This window comes from Euprymna scolopes, chromosome 16, assembly GCF_053919585.1.
Source record: "Euprymna scolopes isolate OS-2025 chromosome 16, ASM5391958v1, whole genome shotgun sequence".
NCBI lineage: Eukaryota > Metazoa > Mollusca > Cephalopoda > Sepiida > Sepiolidae > Euprymna > Euprymna scolopes.
This window is the reverse complement of record NC_136497.1, coordinates 56,807,904-56,830,403: the sequence shown is the minus strand read 5'-3', so window position 1 is coordinate 56,830,403 and position 22,500 is coordinate 56,807,904. Positions and strand designations below refer to the sequence as shown.

General features: G+C 32.8%; 1 protein-coding gene across 1 annotated transcript in view; it reads left to right on the top strand.

Moving 5' to 3' along the window:
• The window catches only part of LOC145295981 (uncharacterized), a 124,255-nt gene that overhangs the window by 43,144 nt on the left and 58,611 nt on the right, over positions 1–22,500 (top strand). The window lies entirely within an intron of this gene.

Sequence of the window (22,500 nt, the reverse complement as noted above, 5' to 3'; positions counted from 1 at the left end):
TGTATACATTAATCAAATTGTGAACAAACAAACAGACAGGAATACGAATTTATTTATATAGATGAGAGAGAGGGCGTTTTTCTGTCTCGATAGTAATTTTTTTTTAAAATAAACCTGATTGACCTTCAGGACTGATCTGAAAATCCGTTGCCAAGGTCGTTGAATACATGGTTGGATCATTCTCCCGCTCCAGAAGGTATCTCACTCCCACGCAATCCTCTGTTTGTATAAGAGCCAAATACATTCCTTTACTCTCTATATGTGCTTAAAACTAAACGAAAATTCCATCAGAAAAACTATTTTTCCATAACTGCTGGGTTGCTTCCCAGCTAACTATAAAATGGTCGTTTTCAAGTCCATCGTAAACAAGTTCTTGTTGAGCTATCCTCTTAAATAATCAAATTCTGCCCAATTTCCACCATTACCGTTAATCACGTTGTTGTCTTATCGGCCATACTAATTAACCTTTATCCTTAAGTGGCTTCTAGGTCTTAATAACCCCTTACTCTCTAGTAAAAAAAAAATCTCGCGTCTTTCCGAATGACCAATCGGTATAGCAGTTCCAAGTGGGCATTACCTACTCCGGAACTTTTCGATCGAGAAGGGAGAAGCATGCTGGAAACCTGGGAATGATGGGCCCGTGGGTTGTGTTTAAGTCCTACCGCAGCTATAGCATCATTTTGAATTAATACTCCGTGATGAGACCATACATGTTTCTCCAGATATGGTTGAGAGAGTAAAGTGGACAAGCTTCTTAAACTTTGGTTTGGCAACTAATCTTGGAGAAGGAAAACTCTGATCTAGCACGTGCGACTAGATACGCAAATATACGTCGTGTAGTAAATGTCCCTGGACAATCATCACTTATTTGGTGAAGAGAGTGAGTCGTGTTTTCCACAATCCACAGAAATTGGTTTGATTAGTTTCGGATTCCTCATCGTGAGATGGGGTGACTATATCTTTTTATTTAAATGTTGCATCCAAGTGCGCTGTTTTCAACACCAAACGGGTAGGCTAAATCATTGCTAAAGACTTTTATAATTATCAAATGCTACGCCCCGCTGAAGCAGTGACCTAAATCGAAAACCTTTTCTCTTTCAAAATGGGCACCAACAAAAACTGTGATACTATAGATGTCTTCCACCTCCACCCACACCCACCTCAGCTGAGAGCCAAGACCTCCGACAATGAAAGAAAATGGTTCATTAGCATAGCAACTGTATAGGAAGCGAGATGAGTAAAAAGATGATGGGGGAGTCTGATGAGGTCTTTTGAACTTTCGAGACAGGAAGACGCCTCACGGTCGGTGGTCAGTTACCGAATAGTCAACTGAGAGTGGCTGATATGGCAAGCGCACAAGTAGTCAGTTTCTATTCATTAGGCGTGGCGATAACTAAGATAAAAAAAAAAACCGGACATAGGATTTCCGATTTTGAGGTTATACATTTAGGAATTAGAAGTAGTGTTACGGCCATTTCCAGTTTGGTACAATTGATAAGAAATATGAAGATGAATAAGAACAAAACCATAACACACAAAAACGTCTGGGTCGGCCATTGTCAAGAGAGGCGCATTGTTCTACAAGACAAATCTAAGTTTTATGTCGCTCTGACATGACTCTATTACTTTTAGATCAGTGTTGCGTTGCAACCTTGCTCTATATATGTAGAAAACCAAGTTGCCGTAATCGTTATGGAAATATTAAACTGCACAATTTGTATCCATACCTTCGTTACTGCTTGCTGACATTCTACGCGCTCTTGCGTGTTCCTGTCATAATGAGGATTTGCTGCCTGAAAACAAGCTCCTTATTTATTCTTTCAAAAGAACTAAATTGACCCGTGACTGATGGAAGACAGAAGATGATTATTCAATTTGATCTTCGTCGCAAATCGCTGAGAAGGAGTTTGAGAAGAGACAGGTCTTGTTATCTCAATTTTCACGTCCACACATTGTGTACTTCCAAACGTACTCTCTCTCTCTCTCTCTCTCTCTCTCTCTCTCTATCCCTCTCTCTCTCTCTCTCTTTCTCTCTCAGGCAGATATAGAACCAATCTTATATTGAAATTAAAAAAGACTTTAAACACTTTCTGAAGATTAAAGCGATGCAGATAAGTCGAAAGGTAAATTTTTCTTGCATATGGTAACAGTTATTTACTGCATATTTTATTTGTTTTCGATTTCTCGGCTGTTAACTATATCTTAACATTGCCAAAGTTTATAGTCACAAGTCGAGTTTTATGGTTTGTTTGATCTCATAAGCAAATAGAAAAGAGTGTGTTTCTCTAGCAATAAACGTTTATTTTGCCTCTTATTTTGAAACGTGTTTCCCCAGTGTTCCGTCGTTTTGTATTAACAAATTATTGGCGCAACTGAAGACGATGAATGTGGGAAAAAGCTTAGCTGGAACTTGTCAAACGACAAGTTTAAAGATGGCGTCTCAAAGTTACTGAGATTTAGGGAAACAAATTATTCTATTCTACCCTTTCAACTTTATTTTTAGTAACAAAACGAATGAATTGAATTAATTAACGTGATTTATTCAAGCAAATTTGTGATGAATCAATGAATTAATCTTTGTTAGAATTAAAATCGTTGGAAAGGTTAACAATCGAGAAAATGGCGGTCGATCTCCTTTTGTTGGGGTGCTCGTTAATTTCCGGCTTAAAAGGTTAAAAACAAAAAATCTAATGTGACTGGAAATATCTTCTTGGCTTAGTAATGCAAACCTTTATTTATTGAGGAGGCAACATCAATCAAAACATCATGAACAAAAATATATTTGCTCAGAATGAAATGTGCTTTTTTAATATGACACTTGTGCTTGGTCGAATCTTTTATTAGAGAACATACGCTTTTCTTCTTCTCCTGAAAGGAAAAAGTTTCTTTCCTTTCTCTTAAAAATCCTTGTTCATACATGTAGCAAGTGGAAAAATGGAGTAGAATCTTTATTGCTTTTCTGTGAATGGCGGGAAATACTGTTTACATTGAAATCCAGAATTCATCCAACGATAGGTCTGTAAATCTCATCTTGAATCTACAGTCTGGCTGGAATACACAAAGTTCTTCCTCTTCTCTTAGATTCAGGTTCTTGAAAGAATCACTCATCCAATAAAACTCTTGGGTTGAAAGGGAGGGGAAACAATAGGTTTTTCAGCTCTTCTATGTGCTTTTGGATGAGACTTGGAATTTGCTGGAATCCATCTTCACTTTTAAGCCCCAACAGTAGCTGAAACATTTCAAAATTTCCTTTTGCAGCATAGTTTTTCTAAAGTTTCAGTTTTTTTAATTCAAGAATCTTATCATCTGAAGTCAATACATTTCCTTCAGAACCTTGCAGTGACTTATTCAACTGATTCATGAAAATATCAGATTCTTCATCTTCAAACTCAACTAAATGACTTGTTTTCTTAAACAAACTCTAAACTCTGGTTATTTTTTCTGTTTTACAATTACTGTTTCTATTTCATTTCCGGTGAACCTCTCCTCATGTTAAAAATGGTTTCTTTTCTAAATGATAACGTTATTAAGAAAAGGTCGAAGAGTGAACTTTCTTTAGTTATTCTGTACTTTCACCTAACAATTTAATAAACGAAAGATATCGTAAAAATATCAATGAAAACCGAATAAGCAACCGGAAGTGAAGTAGAAACAGTAATCGTAAAGATAACCATAGCCCTTCCTCTAATAAGTCATCCAATTTCTAGACGCAGCAGGATGTTTTTATGCCAAGTTTTCACACAACTTTTTAAGTATTCTGTACTCAACTGGTTTTTGTTTGAGTAAAGTTTATAATTTTTATGATATCAATAACTTTTTTCAATTCACCTCCAAGAGAGTTTGAAACCAGTATCTTTTTGTGCAAAATGACTGTATAGTAATAACATCAGCATATTATTTGTTTGTTTGTTTGTTGTTTTTTTGTTTGTTTTTTTGTTTTTTGTTTTTTTGCTTTACAAGAGAAACGAAAACTCTGATTGAGCCTACTATTAGTGCAGGTATCAATACAATTCTTCTAGGAGTGACATTATATTTTTCTGGATACAAAGACAAAATATTAAATATATCTCTTCTTGTATTAATTTCAGACAGTTCTTTGCAACACAAAAAGTTTTCTTGGATTTCATTCTTTTTCGACAAATCTTACGAAAGCTACAACATGGCATTTATTGGTTAAATTAGTTAATTCGTCAACCCGGATACAAAAGCTATTATTTATTAGTTTATCCCATAAAACCTCTTTATCAGCATCACGTGACATGTAATCAATGCATTGGCTTATCATACTATCTAAAAGCGGAACATTTTCAATTGCTCGCACTCAACGTGTCCTAGCATTTTACCCCCTAAAATGTTTTATACGTTGGCATTATTTGATTCTCGCCAGCTAGGCGACTTCTCCTTGACACTCGCGTGGCCCTGTCGGTGGAGCATTAGAATACACCGACTGTCCCCCTGCAGAGGGTAAAAGTCCCTCAGTGGGGGTTCTGGATATGACCTTAAACTATATCCAGTGGTGAGGCCTCAGCTTGTGGGCTTTGGGGAGTGTGGAGCCACCCTTTAATTGCCATTGCTCCCAGGTCCACTCTGGCCCAGAGTGGTAGTACCTGTTAGGGTCCCAACTATGGGTTAAATAGAAACCGACGTGAAAACAACAAATATATTCTATTAAAATCTTTCCTTTAAAATCTTTGGATTCGGCATTAAATAACCTGAAAAGGGTTGATATGCCGTAAAACAAAAACAACCAACCAACCTTAACACTCGCCTTACTCACGAAAGCAGCATTCTGTTTTGTGTGTGTGTGTGTGTGTGTGTGTGTGTGTGTGTGTGTGTGTGTGTGTGTGTGTGTGTGTGTGTGTGTGTGTGTGTTTCCAATTACCTCTTAAAATAACCGGCATTTTTATTTCATAAATTTCTTTGGTTTGTTGTGAATTGTGTTTTTCAGTTTTGCTGGAGTCATTGTTGCATTTAAGAACTGCTTGCCACAGACGAGACACAGTAAAATCAAACTTGGATCATCAGTCCATATAAAGCCCATTGCTAAGTAGTTTTCATTATAAAGACGTACCTCTCTTTTGTCTACTTTTGCCTCAGTCCTAAGAAATTTACGGAAGCCTGCATTTATTCACCATTCGCCCCATTATCAGTATCAGTGATTGTATCACTAAAAGATATTTTTATCCTTTATATATATTTAAAGAAACAAATGGAGACTGACTAGCTACTAAAATTAGACTATACTCGTCGAACAAGTTGCTTGGTTGCACGCGAATTGCTCACGTGCATCTTTCTGTCCTTTAGCCATTAATTTTATATAGTCATCTATATATTTTATAGACGCACTTTTACAAAATGTGTGTCATTGCATATACACTCTCTGATGATAGTATTTTTTAAGCAATCAACAAAGTTTTATTTATTTTACAAATGATAATCTGACAAACGAGAAGAGATTTCGTGTCAGTATAGGAAGTGGTGCATGGTTGGTTCGGCGGAGGATAACAGATTCGTGTCGTTGGCTTCTCTCTCTTCTTCCTGTTCCTAATTGTCTTTGTTTTGACTTATATTTCTATTTATTTTGACATCCTTATTCTACAGTATTATGCTTTATACTTTTAGCCACTTCAATCCAGAGTTAAATATTTATCTCTTTGTTTCCTGATTTCGATTCTTGACGTCATCGCCAGCAATCCGATTTACAGCTGGTTTTACCCCGCTCCGATATTTTTAGGCGTTGTCCGTCACATATACTACACTGTCACAGTTTTAACTTTACCAAATGTATTCTGTAAATATATTCTATGTGGTTATTATACTTTTCTTTAATTATGTGATACTTTATGAATAGTTATATCTCACAATTTTCCTAAAGTATTTTTGTACGTGTATGAGAAAATTAAGTTTTAAAGAAAAAAAAAACTTAAAAAGACATTTGCACTTATGTGCAAAGCCATAACAATCCCTGCCTATTAATAACTATATTTTAAAGGAACCCTTGGCAAACTTTTAAGAACTTCAGAGTTTCGAGGAACCCTTGTTGAGAAACCGTGATCTAGAATGTATACCATCCGCCCAGTCGGCTGAGAGAGGTAGGGTCAAATATCGCTTCATTATCCTATTCCACCCCGACCCCTGCCTGCCGGCCGATTGATCTGATTGTTTAACTTGTAAATGCTGAACAGGTTCGGCAATTTGTTTCAAGAACAAATACCGTTGTAGTTGTGAGTATGCGCTCATGGTGGAAAACACAGAAACCGGTTGAACATTTGAAAAGGACGATTGTAGGACGGATGAGTGGATAATGTGATCTGCGTATATCTTTCGTCTCTATCTATCTATCTATCTAGCTAGCTAGCTAACTATCTGCGGTTTCGTCTTCTGATTCTTTTTATCAAATTCTCTCTCTCTCTCTCTCTCTCTCTCTCTCTCTCTCTCTCTCTCTCTCTCTCTCTCTCTCTCTCTCTCTTTATTACTCATGTTACTATGTGCTTATTTGCTTTCCTCTCCACGAAGGCAAAATTAGATACAAGGTCGTTTTTTTATGTAAAAACCCAACTACCCTCAAACAAGGGAACTCTTGATTGGAACAAAAAAATGCCTCTGTCTAGAAGGATTTCTTGTTCACTAACCGAGGACAGTATACTACTACGTGTAGCGTCAGAACAGATACTACACTTTGTTCTTCGCCAAAAAAGGCATAGGATGTTACTGTTAATAAACTCGTGAGATTACTTTTCTTCTATCCGTTTCCTATCACTATGTGACATGCACTTAATATTTACACTTGGCATACACTTGATATTTACACTTGGTATACATTTGATATTTACACTTGGCATACACTTGATATTTACATTTGGCATACACTTAATATTTAAACTTGGTATGCACTTAATATTTAAAATTGACATGCACTTAATATTTACACTTGGCATACACTAAATATTTACACTTGGCATACACTTAATATTTACACTTGGCATACACTTGATATTTACACTTGGCATACACTTGATATTTACACTTGGCATACACTTAATATTTAAACTTGGCATACACTTAATATTTAAAATTGGCATGTACTTAATATTTACACTTGGCATACACTTGATATTTAAAATTGGCATGTACTTAATATTTACACTTGGTATACACTTAATATTTACACTTGGCATACACTTAATATTTAAACTTGGCATGCACTTAATATTTAAACTTAGCATACACTTAATATTAACACTTGGCATACACTTAATATTTACACTTGACATACACTTAATATTTACACTTGGCATACACTTAATATTTACACTTGGCATACACTTAATATTTACACTTGGCATACACTTAATATTTACACTTGACATACACTTAATATTTACACTTGACATACACTTGATATTTACACTTGGCATGCACTTAATATTTACACTTGGCATACACTTAATATTTACACTTGGCATGCACTTAATATTTACACTTGGCATACACTTAATATTTACACTTGGCATGCACTTGATATTTACACTTGGCTTACACTTAATATTTAACTTGGCATACACTTAATATTTACACTTGGCATACACTTAATATTTAACTTGGCATACACTTAATATTTACACTTGGCATACACTTAATATTTACACTTGACATACACTTAATATTTACACTTGGCATGCACTTAATATTTACACTTGGCATACACTTAATATTTACACTTGGCATACACTTAATATTTACACTTGGCATACACTTAATATTTACACTTGATATACACTTAATATTTACACTTGGCATGCACTTAATATTTACACTTGACATACACTTAATATTTACACTTGATATACACTTGATATTTACACTTGACATACACTTAATATTTACACTTGGCATACACTTAATATTTACACTTGACATACACTTAATATTTACACTTGACATACACTTAATATTTACACTTGGCATACACTTAATATTTACACTTGACATACACTTAATATTTACACTTGGCATACACTTAATATTTACACTTGGCATACACTTAATATTTACACTTGACATACACTTAATATTTACACTTGACATACACTTGATATTTACACTTGGCATGCACTTAATATTTACACTTGGCATACACTTAATATTTACACTTGGCATACACTTAATATTTACACTTGGCATGCACTTAATATTTACACTTGGCATGCACTCAATATTTACACTTGGCATACACTTAATATTTACACTTGACATACACTTAATATTTACCGCCTTGGCAGGAGATTAGACACAAAGTCAGGTGTGGTTTTGAAAAGTTAGCGCACTAGGATAAGTGTTCTCTATCCTACAAAAATGCATGAACAGCCCTGCAGACTTTCCCCAGTATGGGCGCCTCAAGTGATTAGCAATAAACTAACTCCTTCTCAAAGAGTAGGTAAATAACCATATCTCAACCCGACAGCAGCAAAGCCATTATCGGACTGAAGGACGTTGTATCATAATTTTATGATCCAACTTTATTATTTCATTTCATCGATTATTCATTGAATCAAAAATATATTAGTGTAAAATACTAAACAACCTTTTAAAAATTCTATTTAAAAAATACGATTTTATTTCAACTAATATCCACCAGAATACACTTTTACTTCTTAAATAAGTCAGCCATTTAAACATTTTATTAACCCCCCCCCCCCTCGCTCGCTCGCTCTCTCTCTCTCTCTCTCTCTCTCTCTCTCTCTCTCTCTCTCTCTCTCTCTCTCGCATGAGCGTTCTTGGGACTGATAGTTGACTTTTTCTTGATATTGTTTTTGTTCTGTATTAGGGTAACGCGCCCCTTTTGTGGATGTGTTTAATTGGCACGTAACATTACTTTAACACGTACGTGCTTGGAATATGATTATTTTTATTTATTTTGTCATTCGTTGCTATTTTATGTGCTGGTTTAGTTTATTTAATTATTTTTATTCATTTTTATTGTGAATTGCTATCTTAAAGTTTATTATTGTATATACAGTTGTTTGCTGTTTCACTTGTACAGTTTAATAGATTTAATGTTTAGAGGTTAAAATTTCGTATTCAAACATAATTTACACAGATAGGCGAAAAAGTCTATATATCGTGTCCCACCGTATTGTTTTCTTCAAGTCCAATGTAAACAAATTCTTGTTGAGCCGTCCCCATAAACAATCAAATTCTACCCAATTTACACCATTAACGATTACTACACTGCCACCTTACCTTTATTAACCCTCATCCTCGAGTGGCTTTCAGACCTTGATAAGTGATGACTCCCAAATAAAAAAAATGTGGGTTCACCCTTGAAAATTTCAGTATATATTTCAGCAAACTCTGTGGCGTTGTTGCAGAGTTCTTCAGATATAGATGTATAGAAATAGACGATATCAAATCGTATGGAGATGCATTTGTTTTAATTATTATTATTATTATTATTATTATTATTATTATTATTATTATTATTATTATTATTATTATCATCATCATCATTATTATTAAAACAAGCGATTGCTTCGGCAGTAGTAACTAACTGGTTCAATTTTAAATCTATTTGTATTTGCTTGTTAATTCTAGAAAGTATTGTTTTGCTAATTCTTCCTATTCCGGATTTGGTCGGATGAATTAATCGAATGCTTGGGCTATTGTTAGAATTACCATTGTGCTCTTTTAATGAAATATAAGCCTCTTTGGGTTTTAATTTACTTTGTCGCTAATTTGGAATCTATCGGTGATTTTACTTTTAGCAATCATATATATGTAGTTGTATTTGTTTGTATGTAGGTTTTGTAATTTTTCATGTGATCATAATGTTGTTTATTTATTTACTAGCTGAAGTATTCGGCATTGCCAGGTTGTATATGATATATTTGAATTTTGTCCTTATACATTATAATAAAATAACTCAAACAAAACATAAATTTTATTTCATAGAACATAATCGTTTTTATAGTTTAATCTTTTATCTTCTAGTCCTTCTTTTAAAATATGATGTAAGAATTGTAATTATTCTTTTATATAATAGTGCAAACTATTAAATCTCTTTTTGTTTTAACTATTTAATGTACAATATATATAAAGATGGCGTTAATAAAATAATTAAAATTCAGTTTCCACAAGTGCATATCTGAAAACTGGTGAATGGACCTGTAGCATTAATTTTGAATAGCCTCTACATAAACACCATTTTGTTGGTGTGTAACACAGGTGTGTAAATGTAGAGGTTTTCAGGACTTCCAATGCGTGAGCACCCAACATACAACTGGCGATGAGAAAAGCAAGGTGTCTGAAGATTAAATTCAACAACTTTTAGGGCTTGTCCTTGAGCTTTATTTATAGACATAGCAAAACTGATTTTTAGTGGGAATTGTAAACGCTTGAATTTAAATGGCATGTCAGAAACAAATAAGGGGAATCCGATGAATTGACACAGTTTCACCCTTAAAATTTCCAGTTATTATAATGCGTTCAAGAACATAAGTTTTCAAAGATTTTATTGCTAACAGTATGCCATTGCACAATTTAGGTGGATCAATATTTATTATTAATATAACTAGGGCTCTTTCCTTCAATATCGGGTTATGATGTGGCATTCCCGGCGGCTGTATCGTATTTAGAAATTCTACAGGAAATTCTATTGCCTGATTTTCATCAATAACACAATCAATGGATTGATAAGAATGCTCTAACCCAGGCAACTCTTGCGAAAGATTATAATTGATCAGTTACGTTACCATGAAAACAATGTAAACAATATTTTTTTATAATTTTAAACAATGAATACCTTTTTAATGATAAACAATATTAATATAAATAAAAATATTAAATTATCAGAAGATATAAAAAAATTAAACAATATGGATAGAACATTTCATAATTATAAACTATGAAACTTTTTTAAAGCAATATAAAAATAGAACTTAATTTTACACAATGTAAAAAGCTTTATTTTTAACTCAAAATTGAATCGCGTGATTATTATTAAATCACGTGAGTAGTTATGAACGATACAAATTAATATTAAACACGCGTATTCTATTACGACTTTTAATAATTTTAACGTGTATTATCTTTCAATTATTTTGAAATTTATTAATGTATTCTCTTTCACAACTATGGCTACCACTTTTAACATAAATATATACTATTTAGCTACTTATTTGCGGAAAATTAAAATGCGATATTCGTTTTCAGCATACCAGAAAACCAGTAAAAGTCGTCATTTTAAAGGAAAATGTTAAAGTCGGAATCAAGTAAAAATTTACCGCTAAAAAATATAAAAGGTTCGGTAGTTATGTATTTTATGTACCGTGCTGAAAAAATAACGTTATTGTTTCAGAAAGCCATTCTTAACATGGGGAGTGGAGGGTGTTTTGTGACTATTCTGTGCTTCTACCTAACAATTTAATAAAAAGATATCGTGAAACTTGAATTTAACCTGAAAAAAAAACTATTTTAAAATAGCGCGGTACCAAACACCAAACTTCTAGTTAAATTAGTTAAAATAAAATAAAAAAGTGGAGCATGCATCGTTCCCCGTGGGTGCATAGTGAATGAGGCATTAAAAAAATGACTAAGTTCTGCATTTGCCCCTCCATTTAGTCCCAAAATTGTCCAGGGGACGTCAAATCTTAGGGAAAATGAACAAACAGTGCCGTTTTAGACCTTAACATATGTAAATTTGAGTTCTGCGCCATGCAAAAAAAAAAGAAATGACTAATTCCATCATCCCTCCCTCCTCATTTACCCCCAAAAGTCCCCAAGGCCTTAACATATTTAAATTTGAGTTCAGCACCAAAAATAGAGTGTTTTTATTAGACCTAAAAGAAAGAGCCCCTGGGGCACACCCAAGAGTTATCGCGAAGTATAGACAAACAAAATTATATAGAAGTTAGTTAATTACAACTTTTCAGAAAGTTTTATAAAAATCCAAGGCATCAATTTTTTTAATAAGCACAAAAGTGTCAATTTTAGCTATTTTAAGCTGAAAGGCACCTCGGGGGGGGGGGGCAACCGAAGTTTTCCCGGAAAATCCGTTCTGTTACTTTTTTACTCATATCATGTTTAATGTTTGTGCAAAATTTCAAGACATAGTTATTGAGAAAAGTGCGGACAGACGAACGGACAAGGGTGAATTTACAGGTTCACACTCCTTTTGTCAGGGGACCAAAAATACAGTTTATATTGTTTAAAATAAAAAAAAAAGAGTTTATTCTTTTAAAAAAAAAGTTGTCTTCATATTGTGTTGCATAGAGGACTCATATTAAAGGATGACGCTGAGTTCATATTAAAAGAGATATGATGGGGACATTCATATTGAAGAGAGACGGCGGGGACATATATATATAACAATAATGTGAGCGAAAGACATTTATACAGCACTGGGATGTTTCCTTAACTTATATAGCAAAGGTGATAGGGTGATAGATGCACAGTTCTTATATTTCTTATAACACATATTAGAGAGGAGGAGAGATACATATTCTTGTAAGGGTTACGCAATGTTCATAATAAGATGATTAACACATTACCTTTTAATTTTTGGAATGACGACACGAAGACAACAGTTACAAATATCGATGGTGATTCTTTATTTCATTGGACCGTTCGAATGATGATGACGTCAGGAATTCAAATTCAGGATCTACATAGTTTACTGTTCTTCCTTCCGCTTCCAAAGGACTCTCAACTCTCTCCCTGACTGACTAGCAAACTCAACTCTTCTCCTCAACTCCTGCCATCTGACTAACTCTAGCTCCTATATTGAGAATCCCCTTTTTGCTATGACGTCAGAAGTGGAGTTCCAAAATGTGACCAACTCACGTGGCTAAGCACACGTTTTCCAAACACACTTTTGAGAACAAAAAATTCTCACCTAACCTATTTTTTGACCTAAGCTATTTTTAACAAGACATTTTTAATTTGTATTTTTCATTCTTTTAGCTGACATTTTTAATTCAGTTTTCATAAAAGAACGAACAATCAGTTCTTTTTACAATATAAACAATATCTAAGTATTTATTAATAGAATTTAACAATCGGCCTTTTTAACATTACGATTGCTAACATTCTATTTCTGAACCTTGCTTACAAGGTTCGAGTGTCAGCTTATCCTAATCTCATTTTCACTTATCTAATGTTCTTATTTACATGGAAAGAGGGCAGCCTTCCTTGTAACAATTTTTAAAAAGAAGTTCTGCTTACTTAAAACTTAACTTCTGAAATACTGATGTCACTGTTTATATATTGTTGGCATAGTAACATAAGAGTGATTAGGGAGTTTGGTTCCTTTTATTTGATAGAGGGTTCGAGATTCTTTTGCCATCTAAACTCCAGTTTTGACAAAACTTTTGGTACTTGTACCGTGTACGAACCATGCTCAAATAATAACGTTATCATTTAGAAAGCCGTTCTTAACATGGGGAGGGAGCTTGTTAACTATTGTGCACTTTCATCTAACAGTTTAATGAGAAAAAGGAAAAATTATTTCAAGAAAAGGGAAGGAGCTATGTAAATTACGGGTATTATCGGGAGAAAAGAAACTTATCTCAATGAAGCAGGTGTATTAATTTAAAGAGAAAGTAATGTCGATTGCCACTTGTAATGACGCTTTAGAAATAAATTTTCATTTTTTGAGCAGCATCAAATTTTATTTAACTTCGTTTAAAAACATAATGGGAAAGAAAACCTCTGTTTATGTTTGAATTTGTGTCAACCTTTCATCTGTTGAAATAGTCTCGTAGCAGTGTTTTGATTGAAATAAGTGACAGACGACAATCTGACTATTTTGGCGAATTTTCCTTAGTCGAGGATTCGAACGTGAATACATGTTTTGGCTTAATTATGAAAATCATATTCACGGAAATTAATTATTTTACTATAAGCGAAGCGTCGAAGGTAACCGAGTGCATGTATTGTTATCATTGATGTAAAATATAAAGTACATGAGACATTGTATCTGGTTAAGTATACCTTCTTTTTAGAAATAAACCAGTATTTTGTGTTAACATAATGTCCTGTGAGAGAAAGCTTTCAAATTTTAGTCATTCAATAAATTTTAAAATTTATGACGTGAAATGGTTAAATTTCAAATCAAAAGATTTTTATTATTCTATGTAAGACAAAGAATGCATTTGAAATATTATAACTCCTAATTCACGTCATAATTTTTTTAATTTATTGAATGACTAAAATTTGATTTATTTGCTCTATCTTGTATATCGAGCAATTTTTATTTAGATGGAATAGTACTTATAGAATATTACTGCCAATAATATTTTGTAAGACTTATAATCACAGGTTTCCATACCCGTTGATTATAGGATAATTTTATTCTGAAATATATATATATATGTGTGTGTGTGTGTGTGTGTGTGTGTGTGTGTGTGTGTGTGTGTCTTTCGTAAATGCAATTTAAAAAAACGCACACATTCGAAACGCAAGAATTTTTGGTACTTGTGTAGTGTATGAATTATGCTAAAAGAATAACGTTATTTAGAAAGCCATTCTTAACGCGTGAACGGGGTTTTTTTAACTGGTCTGCACTTTCATCCAACAATTTAATAAAAAAGAAGGATACCATAAAAATTTAATTTAATTTTTAAATCCTATCTGAAATATAACACGGTGCGTACATTGCAAAAACACCGAATATTCCTTTGTGATTGGTAATTGTTTATCTAATTGGTCAAAGAATAATAATAAAAAAACGATATGTAGGTACGCCTTCATATATTTGGGACGCTCATTGTTATAAAAACAAAGAAAACACACACACATTCAGAGCGTTAGAAATTTTTATTTGAAAGTAATATTTGTGTGTCTAATCGATGAATAATAAAGATATATATGTTTTTCTTCGTGTTTACAAATTCAAAACTGCGAGTGAAATTTGCGAATTTTTTTTCATTTTTTGCTTGTTTGTTTGTTTTTTATTAATACAAAGACATAACCAAAATATGTAGTGTTCTAGCCTGATGTTGGTGTCTGCATTAAATGTGTGCATGCGCATATGCGCAAAAATGTCGGCTAGTGGTTAATGTACATTTTATATGTAAATTTGCCGATATTTGTACGCGTTATTCATGCATGTAAACAAAGATATTACTCGCTATAAACCATCTTTGGTGCATGAACATTATTTTCTGAGAATTTCAGTGTTATGTGGCCAGTAGTTTAAGAGTTTATCTGTTAGATATTTACACACACACACACATACGTCTACTGTTTTATTTATAGATTTTATAAAAGTTTCTAGCTTTATCTGCTTATGTGTGTGTTTGCGTGTTATCTTGTTTAAAAAAAAAACAGAAAATGTCGGCCATTTACGAACTGATTTCACTGAATATACATTTTACTTTCTTAACCCAATTTTTCTTGTCGCCATTTTTTTCGATCAAAAATGAAAAAAAAAATATTTCGCAAACGCTTACAATTTTAATGAATCAACAATAAAAGAAATTGTCTGTCGGTCTCAGCATATATTTGATTTTAATACTTAATTAAATAAGAAAGTCGATAGTAAAATCGGTTATTTCTTTATTATTAATAATTTCTTTTAGAATTCAGCTATGAAATTATTATATAATATGCATTGATATGCAGGCAAAAGATTCGAAATCGTTAATACTTGTAATTTATTTATTGAGCTTAGTTTCAAATAATCATTTTATTACCCATACCATTCATTACGTGAAGCACAATTCTATTGTATATATAAATTGAATTGCCTATTAAAGTAAATTACATAGGTGAACAGTGTAAATTATATATTATGTTTGTTTGTTTTTTTTATAATTAACAATTTAAAAATAAAATGATCTAAAGTAGAAGTTATTAGTCACCAACGTCGAGAACGTGTTGATTTTCACTCTTTTATTCGTTTATTTTTTGCCTGTACACTGTGTCATTGACAGGTTAAATGTTAAGAAATTAATGCAGTAAAATACAGGGCGGTGATATTATCATCATTATTAATATTACTTTTCTGTTTACGGACAAATTCGTGTCTACGTGAAAAAGAAACGATTAGCAAAATAGAAATACTGAATAGAAACTTATATATATATATATATATATATATATATATATATATATATATATATATATATATGTGTGTGTGTGTGTACATACATACATGCATATATACATATATATGCATATATACACGCACGCACACACACACACATATATATAGGCATACATATATGTATGTATGTATGAGGTAGATATATGAACGTGTATATATATGTGTGTGTGTGTGTGTGTGTGTGTGTGTGTGTGTGTGTGTGTGTGTGTGTGTGTGTGTGTGTGTGTGTGTGTGTGTGTGTGATGTTGTTACTACTTTTAGCAATATATGCAGTTTCTTATTTGTGTTTATTATTCGCTTACCTAAACGGTGAAGGGGTTACCTCCCCTTTTTGCTTCGTCCCCTTTTATAATGAGACTTGCTTTTATTATTATTTTTTTATTCATTAAATATTCCAAAGATTATTTTATTTAAATATTTTTAAAATATTTTTACGTGCATAAAAGTTTATCCATCGACACGTGTTTCTGGGTATCACCTGTCATCAGCATGGCTACACTTCTTGGCAAGGGATCAAACTCACGATTATGTTGCATACTGGTCTATATAACATGGGTGCATACATTTACGTGCATAATGTGTGTATACCTATTTATAAACGTCTCTTTTCTTTTAGCGGGTAACCGTTTTCCGACTATTACTGCTAATACCATTCGCCCTGTCAGCACAACAAAACCTTACACATTCCTGGCGATGTCTTGATGAAAGATGGAAAGCAACAAAATCGCGACATGTTTCGAAGAGACAAATCTAATTATGGGACATTTATTAATACCTTTGATTTATACACAAAAAACATCATCAGAAAAATTGGAAAAATAAAAAAAAAGGTATAACTAAACGAAAGATCACTTTGTCTTGTCTTTAACAATGTTTATTATATATAATTTAAAAAATTTAAGAAACTCAGTTCTTAGTGTTGAGCACTTTAAATTGAACTAGAAAGTCGGTCACCTAAGCTCGCATGCAAAGACCATGATATTATAATCATGATATTATAATCACTATGGCAGGGTGTTACGACATTAAAAAAATAAATGTTAAATTTTCAACGATATTTCTCGTTGAAATTGGCCGTGGGGGTTTACCTCCTTGCTAATGGAGTCAGATGGCTTCATGGCCGGTTTGAATCTTTCGACCGGTCGTAAACTGATGATTCTCGAAAGAATGAAACACTAGTGTTTGTAGATATTAAAAAATTATTATTGTAATAATAATAATATATATGCATATATATATATATATATATATATATATATATATATATATATATATATATATATATATATATACAAAACACTCCGTTCATAAATTATATTTGGATTATATTTGCTTGTGACGGGTGGCATTTGTACCTTCAACAAAAACAACTAAAAGTTTAGAATAATAAACATGTTGTATGAAATACAAAAAGCATAATATAATACATCGAAGTAATGGTGGTTGGCACTTCTTTATCGAAAAGCCTTTTCTACGTCATTGTGGAGTACGATTATTGGCATTAAAATATACATTTCTTTTATAGCCGCCATGAGTAAAGTTTTTTAAAAAAAATTTTTATTACTTGCATATGTAATCCTATTAGTATTCTTTTGTTTCAGATTAACCTCAGATCGATTACATTTTAGCTGCAGTCAACTTTTAAGTGATAAAAATAACATTTATATATATATATAAATTGTTTTATGTATGCGCACATTAAATCAATATCAATCAGCGATAATTATTGGTTATGAATTTGATGTCGCTAAGGTAAAAATTTCGGCTTTACACATTCCAATGAATAGTTCTGAAATCGAATTTAATCGTCTCGTCGACCAAAACCGTGCGGTTTTAAATAAATACATTTCAAAAAGTGGCATTCGTTTTATTTTTTTGAAACATTTAACTGACATTTTGTGTTTACTGTAAGAATATTAAATTGTTTTGAAAAGAATTAAATTGTTGCAATCAATTATATATAAAGGAAAGTTTTCTGTGCGTCCAGCTAAAAGTCAAAACTACATAAGATACATCAACAAAGTTGGTATATTCTTATTCAACATTGCCTCGGACAAATAATATTGAATATTTACAAAAATATATTGATTCTTGAACCAGTCTTAAATCGTAAACCCTACGACGAAGGCTACTACAAATCATGTGCAGAAGATATCCCTCTTTGCTGTTGGCGGTTGCTCTTCAGTCAACGAAAAATATTTAACCTTAACAAAAGGAGTAAAAAAAAAAAAATCTCTACCAAAAACATTACATAAAAATACTTCTTACAAAACAAATACTAACACAAAAAGGTGTTTTCAAAAACTTTCCCGCAAAAAAACTTTTCTTGGTAAGAATATGTTTTTATTCAATAAAAAAAATATTTATTAATTAAACTTATGGTAGGTTGATGTTAAGTTTTTATTGTATTTTCATTTTTTTTTTTCATTGTAATTATTATAACGATAATTGTTGTTCTTTTTTTTATTTCATTGGCGTTATAAAATTTAATCAGCGCTCGGCATATTCCAGTAGCCTACGTAAGCTGCCGAGATATGTCGAGGCAACATCACGGAAATACGGGTCAGTAAATGCAGAAGTACCAACGTTTCTTAAGGTTTTCTTCGGTTTTTATCAACAGTTTTTCTTTAGATTATTCTCTCTGATTCTCTCTCCTCTGATCTCGAGCGCGTGATTCAGTGGGGGAAGACGTGGCTGGTTACCTTTAATGCATCTAAAACCAAACTCCTATCCTTACATCATCAACGCTCTGATCCCCATCTGGCATCAATTGGGATGGATGACTCTCGTCTGGGAGAGGCCCCGTGTTTTGACAAGCTTCTGGGTTTGACCTTTACTCCTGATCTGAAATGGAACATGTACATCAAGTCTGTTGCCAAGGTCGCTGGAAAGATGGTGGGATCCTTCTACCGCTCCAGAAGATATCTCACTACTGATGCAATTCTCTATCTATATAAAAGCCAAGTACGTCTAAGGATGGAATACTGCTGCCATATCTGGGCAGGAGCTGCTAAAAACAGCCTATCCTGCCTTGACAGAGTACAAAATAAACTTCGTGGCTTAGTGGGGGATGCCCTTTTCTCTACCTTGCAACCTCTCTCCCACAGAAGAGACGTTGCGAGCCTATCCTTGTTTTATCGTTATTTCCATAGCAGGTGCTCGTCTGGACTCCAATCTCTGGTCCCCCTCGCCAATCTTTCACGAAAAACACCCGTCTAGCCGAATCCACTGTGAAAGATTTCTCCCACTCTTTATCTGTGCCTAAATCAAAACGTGAATTCCATGAACAAAGCTTCTTTCTTAGAACTGCGCGCCTGTGGAACTGTGTTCCGTCTGCCTGCTTCCCACCTGACTACAACTTGGATGTGTTCAATTCCAACGTTAACAAATTCCAAATGAACCGCCCCCTTAAGTAAACACTTCATCAAATCTCCACACTACACTAACGTAATGTACTTGCAATAACCCTTATCCCTGAGTGACTTCCGGGCCTTGATGAGTGGTGACCACTGTGTAAAAAAAAAAATTATGTATTTATGTAGTTTTGACTTTTAGCTGGACGCACAGAAAACTTTCCTTTATATAATTGATTGCAACAATTTAATTCTTCCTCTCTATACTAGCGGGGATGGCGCTCGTCTTTGCCCGGTCGTAAAATACACTTAAATATGTTATTTTCATTTGTCCAGATTTCGTAAATATTATAAAAGAGTTGTGATTTAAAAAGTAATAGAAAAGTATTTGGGTGACATCAGCTAGAATCGAAACCAAAAGCAAAACTGTAGCATTCAAAGCTGATGACGTTACTACTGTACTAACATAGCGCCCATATAAACTGATTAAAAATTAAAAATAAACTAAGATGAATGTACAAAATGCATAACAATTTTCTAAATTTTGACCCATTTTTTATCTCTTGAAACTATTTTAATCATCTAAAGACCAATAAAAGAACGGTCCGTAAAAAATCCAATCATTTAAGGCCCCTCCCGCTGCTCTGACACTTTTAGTTTCGATGGAGATAGTTTGAAAATATGGAGACAGACAGACATATATCCTTTTTATATATATATATATATATATATATATATATATATATATATATATATATATATATATATACGAGAGAGAGAGAGAGAGAGAGAGAGAGAGAGAGAGAGTTGGCGTCCCTTAGTTAATGGGAATCATTTTTTCTAATAAATCGAACATAAACTAATGGCACAGCGAACGTTACTATTTATATTTTGAAATAAAATCATATAAAAGAATGCTACTTGTCTAATGTATATAATATTAAAAGTCATAGTAATATAAAATATATATATATATATACTTATCGCAAGTAAGCTAAGCGAAATATCTGATTTTCATTTCTGATGGAAATCCGATACAGTATCATATTAATATTGGAGATTACCTTTTTTGACGGACAACTATTTCGTCAATTAGGACAAAATAAACACTAATTTTGTCGCTTTAATAAATCAAACTAATTTACTCGATGTGGTAAATACTGCTGTTATTAAGTGTCAGACTTAATTTAATATTTTCACTACATGCTTTGTTATACGATTTTTTATTCAGCCGATCACATCCATATTTAGCTTTTTAATGTTATGTCTATTATCGTAGTAACCAAACGTCATTAGTTTTATGGCTTTGTTTTAATTCATCTTTGCTATTCGAAACCGGTTCAGCTATTCAACATCTAAATTCACGCATTAATGATTGCGATCAGAATCAAATATTTATCCACAATGGACGCCTATTGTTTATCTCACCATGTCCATTGCTTGCGCCTCTGCATCCCATTCCACTTCGATTAGAAATAGAACCTATCGATGGAAAGAAAAGATAAAGTAAATATTATGGATGGGACTAATGAAAGCCCGTACACAAGTTGCTCGGACAACAGCGACTGCTCTCGCCTCTTTCACAAAATGAAAAGAAAACGTTGGTGAAATTTAACGCAATTTTGTCTGCAGTCAAGGATCAGTTTCGGACGTACAAATATCATTTAAATAAGAGACGCGCGGATTTCAAGTCCATATCCAGGCATTACTAATTATGCTGGGCTCAAATCTGAGACATCTGACTTAGTAGCAATAGTAGTAGCAGTAGTAGTAGCAGTAGTAGTAGTAGTAGTAGTGGCGTGAAAATGCATATTTATAATTCTCGTAAAATAGCATCATTGTTGCATTTCGATAAAATTTTCTGTATTGAAAACGTTAAGAGAATTTTTCTCTTAACAAAAAATTCTGATTCGAAATTTTTGAAGAAACTGTTTTTGCATGGATGTTTTTTCATGACTTCTTGTCCCCTAACTGATTGCCGCTCTTCGTTTTGTACATGTATAGAAATAATTAATAGCCTTGAAAGATAATTGCTTTAGCTTAATATTACATTTTTGCTGGTTTTTATGAAACATCGGCTTCCAGTTGAATTTTTGACAATTTTTAAAAGCTAATATAAATCAAATATTGCTTACCGAACAATTCTTTTAAAATATTTATTGATTTCATAGTAAAGAAAAGGTTTAGAATTTTTTAATTATTATTAATTGGAATAAATGTTTTTAAAAAGTGGCAACTCAAAATGTATTACTCTCAAGAGATAAGCTTCTGAACAAAAATAAAATGGCCGACATTCTGCTTTGCCCGCGACCTGAAAACTCGTTTCTTTTTATCTTTGAAATGTAGAACCTTTTTGTGTATAATCACTAAGGCTGTGAAAACAGCATATTATTTTCATTGTTTTGACTCTTGAGTATATATCCATTAATATCTTATATGTTTTTATATAGACGGATGTGGCTCTCGGTTGATTAAGTGTGTTTAACTGTGTCTGATATTTACCCGAGAGTCAAAAGAATGAAAAGAATATTCTGTTGTCACAGCCCTAATAATCACCTAAATATGACTGTGAGGTCCAATATGCATAGTAAAAAAACAACGGAGATAATTTTATACTTACTACAATTGTTGAAGGGAATGATTTTTTTTATTCATTGCGGAAATACTCAAAGCGGCGAACAGATCTCAAACTATATAAGCATCTTTAATATTAATAGACACTTTAATATACCACTCTTCTCGAGTGTGTATGTAATGTACTTATTTATTTGAAGATCACACCGAAATAGGCAGTACTTTAAAACTATTTATATCATAGCCAATAAATATGTGAGCTTAAATATAAGAGAATAAAATTCAAATTTTGTTTGAAACAAAATGGAAGTTTTTATTGAAAAAGATTTTCGTTGAATAATTTCGACTTTAGAGATGATTTGGAAGGAACTGTATCAAATATTATTTCACAAGTATTTACTTTCTTTTAACGATATATTTTAGGTTTTATCAAATTTGGCAGATGAGTCCGGTTCGGTTTTGTAATAA